Here is a 4,809-nt window from a genome sequence, read left to right as displayed (position 1 = left end):
TATATATATATATATATATATATATATATATATATATATTTATTAAATTATATTGGCCCATTTTTGGGCAATTTGTAGATGATCTGTTTCTGCGTTGTATTTGCCTGATAACCGATAAAGTTAATTGCAAAGGTTTTACGTTTTTTTAAAATTATGGTCTCTTTGATTTTAAAATCGGATAAAGCAGAGGGTGTTTCAAGGCGTGGCTATGATGTGATTGCCAGTGGAAGTTGAGCATTTGAGGATTGGAAGTGTCACACTACTCACCCTTCCCTCTCGTCTAAAATCGTCACATCCTCAACCAGGATGGCTGCTCCTGTAACGGCAAACTCGACAACGGATTCCAGATCTCCACAAACCAGTGGGTTAAGTCACACATCCTCTGTCCACTAATTTTACAGTCAATGGTACGATGTTGAAAGTTTTAAATTCATTAAAAAATTGCTTAAAACTTTAATGCTTCACTTTTTTTGTACAGAAAATTGAGTGAAGATAATTACCTCTTCAGAGGAGGAGGTGTGGGGGTGGTGCGCAATAACTACGCACTATGGCTTTAAAGCATTTAAACAACGTTTTGTGTTGGAGTTAAGATTAAGATAATAGATTTTCACTGTAACTGTACAGGCCTTGTTAAATCAGTATCGGCTGACCCATACTTGAAAGACAAAAAACAAGAAACAGTCGTGCTAGCAGCGCTGTGAGGCTGTATTCAGGCAACTTTAATGTTTAACCTTAAAAACACTTGAACTAAATGCTAAAGTTGTTACAAATGATCCTGACGGGGGCATTCATGTCTACACCAAATTTTAAAGCATTTATCCAAAAGGGCAACCATAAATGAGCAAAAGGTTTGTGCCAATCCTCCAATGCCAATTGTTTCATCCTCTGGGCACAATACACAAATGTACAACATTTCATGGCAAAAGTTGAACACAGAGGGGGAGCAAGCACCAAGACTGAGACATCCTGACTTTAAGTCCTAAATAAGCTCCAAAAACACTGGATCTGCCCTGCACAGAAAAATGCCTACACTGTTTAAACACAGAAGCTTTTTGTTGAAACTGTAAAGTCTCCAAGTCGAAGCCCAGATAACCCCCTGATGATAGGGTTCATTTTTCCAGAAGGAAAAGGCAAAGTTTGTGGGGCGACATGTTTTTAAGAGATTGTTTTCTGGAGCCTTTCATTTCCTCCTGTAGGTGTCGGGTGATTGACGGGAAGCAGAGTGTAACATGATGCAGCACAGATATAAAAACACTCAACACAGCTACAGTAAAAAAAAAAAAAAAAGATCAAATTTAGACTTTAAAACAAACCAAATGATGTCTTTGTCTTTATTGTTATGGATTATCCCCCTCTAAATAAACCCTTACATTGTCTCAGTTGTTGTTCTTAGTTGTTTCCTTTAGAACAGGGATCTTCAACAGGGCCTCAGAGTCAATGCAGGGGGGCCTCCAAATTATTGTTAATGTTTTTAACGTTTCTCCAAAAATTTAAAAGTCTTAACTTGAATACATCATTTTATTGGCAAATATAAATCCCCACTGATGACAGGGTTGCTGGCCTATAAGTAAGGTAGTAGATAGCCAGGCTCTCAGGTAATCACAATGAAAGCCTTTTGGCTGTGAAGTAGAACTACAAGAGAAAATTCTCGTAATTGTCAACTCCATCAGCCGCTCTGGCAGGTCACCAGCCACCATTTGAAGGTCATTTAGAGTTTGACAAAAATCAAGCTGCTTGGTGAAATAGTCTGTCTGCCAGAAATACCTGTTACTGCTCGTTCCTTGCAGCTTGAAGTTGACACTGCGGACCCCTACTGAGACAAAATCAAGAAAACTCTATGTTTTGAAACATCAGTTCCTATAATGCTTTGTGAGATGCAAACAGGAATTATAATTTTTTTATAAAAAAGTTGCCATGGATTCCAGTGAGTCACGCTGTGGGCTACAACTGTAGCCCCATTTTTTAGCCAGAACATTTGTTTACATTTAAGTTGGCGCCATTAAAAAGTGTGCCAAACATTCTATAAGCACTCCCTTCCGGGATTGTACCCATGGATGTACAGAATGTTGGGCGTCACCCGGTCCCAGACCCCTGCTGCGTTCAGGGTCCCCAACCAATGGGGGGAATTTGAAGGAGTTCTTGAAGGTGGGAACTACAGCATCTGTAGTTTTTAAGACTTTTGACCATTTTGAACCCTCTTTTGTCATGGATGTGTGACTGTTCAGGATTTTAGAGTTACATGAAAGCCTCATCTTTTGTTCGAGAAGGGTTCAGGCCTGTATGTGGGACACGTGGTCCTCTTTCAGACGGTAGTGTTTAATCACACTGCTCAGTCCTTAAACAAGTATCAGTATAGGAGCATCTGTTTTTCTATAATTTATAGGCGGATTAATGGACAATTATCCGCAATGGATTCTCAGAAAATGTTGTACTGAAAGCAAAAAATGTATGTGTATGATGTCTGTGTTTTTCCTCATCGCCGCTGCAATTGCTATCATTGGGTCCCTGTATATTATAGTTGGGTCTAGCTCTACTCTATCTTTAAAGTGTCCTGAGATAACTAATGTCTGTTATGATTTGACACTAAAAATAAAATTGAATTGTGTTCAGATTTGAACTGCTCTACATTGCAGATGCCAAGCTTACAGCGGAATATCACACTTGATTAAAACACTGCCACTTAAATCAGCCCCTCACACACCTACACACACACATATGCAATCATGAAGACATGTGCATACCTTAAGGCAAGAGGAGATATCCAAACACACACACTCAGCCAAAGCTGTCTTCACTTGCATCTGAGAGTGAAACAGGGTGTCTATGTTGAAGAAGACTTTACTGAAGACTTTACTGTGCTAGAGATGTTAAGTTATGTGTGTGTGTGGATGCTAGGATGTCTGAAAATGTGTGTGTGTGAATGTGTGTGTCATCTATCCGTATGTCATCTCTCCTCTGATGTGACCTTTACACACAGATATTTTCTTTTAGCCCTGCCAGCAACACTGCTAACACAATTACACTGGGCTAATGAACGGAGGACCCTGATAAAGTCTCACACACACACACACACACACACACACACACACACACACACACACACCACACACACACACACACACACACACACACACACACACACACACACACACACTAGTCTAGCATAGAGAGCATATCAATCTCCCTGTAAAGGCTACATTTGCATCTTTAATATAAATGAATGTGCTTATTAAAGTGCACACAGCCGATCAGATGGAGGAAGAGCTTGTCTAAATTCGGAACCTAAACATATTCAATTTGCCTTCTAATGGAGAAAAGCAGCACATTTTTTCTGGTTTTACTTAATAAGTGACCGAAAACAGTTAATTGATAATCAAAATTGATGTTCTGTGATCAATTAATCCAATAAAGCACTAATTATCCTGCTTGTCAGTTGAACGTTTTAGTAATCAGCGCGCTACAGCTAAAGGCTTTCTGAGTAAATCTCTGGTGTGAAAACGGTAGTACAAATATACTAAATATCAGGAGCGACTTTTATTTACAGTGTCAATATTGACATTTAGAAGCGTGTATCTACAATATATTTTCCACATCTGAATAACATTTACAGCAGTTAGTTTACAATGACAATGCTGCAAATAAGCAAATCTCACACAGTGGCTTCCTCAGTGAGACAGGGAAGCTCTTAACATGAAATGATCCCAGTGTGACATTTTGATTAGATTTCACACCAGTGTGAATACATTTGTTTCATTAGTAGTAGCACTAATATTTACAAAATGCTCTCAGAGGGCTTTCCCGCGGTAATAGAAGAGGAAAGCTCTTCACAGGTTGGTTGCCAGGCTTCTTTTTTTTTGCAGGAAGAAGAACTTAAGGATTCATAGGAGGCAACGCATGACAGCCATGGAAATGGAAACATAGAATGGAAACGTACACATTTCTTGACAATAAAAGTGAATTCTGATTACTATTCAGTCGATGTGCAGTCATGGATACTGCTTTTGTTGCCTGATGAAGTTCTGATTTGAATGTAGCATGACACAAGACTAAAATATGATTGGTTGATTTGAGGTACTTGCAGCTTGCGCCTACAGTAGATTTACATATTTGAACTTTTTCACCCTCCCCAGCGCAGCTCATTGAAGGGCTACAACCCCAAAGAAATTCCTTTGCCTCCCTTGAATGAATGTTAAAACATCCAGTATATTCCTTGTCTTGTATGATCAGTGTCCATAGAGAACATTTCTAACCTACCCTCACTTCCTGTCTTAATATATTCTAATGCAAGGACTGTCAAAGTGGTCCCTGTAAGCCCAATAGGTGTCCCTGCGACAGAACTGAGAAAAAACTAGACTAGACTCGATTTAATTCTCCTGAAATGTTTCCAATTTGAAAACGTGGTATGATGTCTTTTCTGTTCACGTGTCACTCTCAGCACCACCATCTCACCATTTACATTTTGGACAGATGTGTAATTCACTTCAGTCCCATTTGACACTATATCAACAACAGACCTCTTTTCCTTATGAGATCTCTGGGACAAAATTGTCTCAAATGGGGGTCTGGAGCCTAATTTATCTTTAACTCAGGGGGCCGTGACATACAAACACTGAAGAAACTCTGCTCGAATTCCATTTCTAATCAAATCTGGATCTACATTTTTGACATGACGTTAAAGTCGCAGCGGCGTTGCATTGGCCTGATTGCAACTGGACAGGATCATGGGTTGCTGAGCTGAGTCTGGTTCTGATTATCACGTCTAAGAACTGACAGCATTCCAGCACTATGCTGCAGGGCCAGGGCCTCACA

At 39.6% G+C, this 4,809-nt stretch overlaps 1 protein-coding gene across 3 annotated transcripts in view; it reads right to left on the bottom strand.

Moving 5' to 3' along the window:
* plxna1a (plexin A1a) overlaps positions 1-4,809 on the bottom strand; it is a 280,313-nt gene that overhangs the window by 244,151 nt on the left and 31,353 nt on the right. The window lies entirely within an intron of this gene.

Source organism: Etheostoma spectabile, chromosome 7 (assembly GCF_008692095.1).
Source record: "Etheostoma spectabile isolate EspeVRDwgs_2016 chromosome 7, UIUC_Espe_1.0, whole genome shotgun sequence".
Lineage (NCBI taxonomy): Eukaryota > Metazoa > Chordata > Actinopteri > Perciformes > Percidae > Etheostoma > Etheostoma spectabile.
This window is presented reverse-complemented; position numbering and strand designations above follow the sequence as displayed.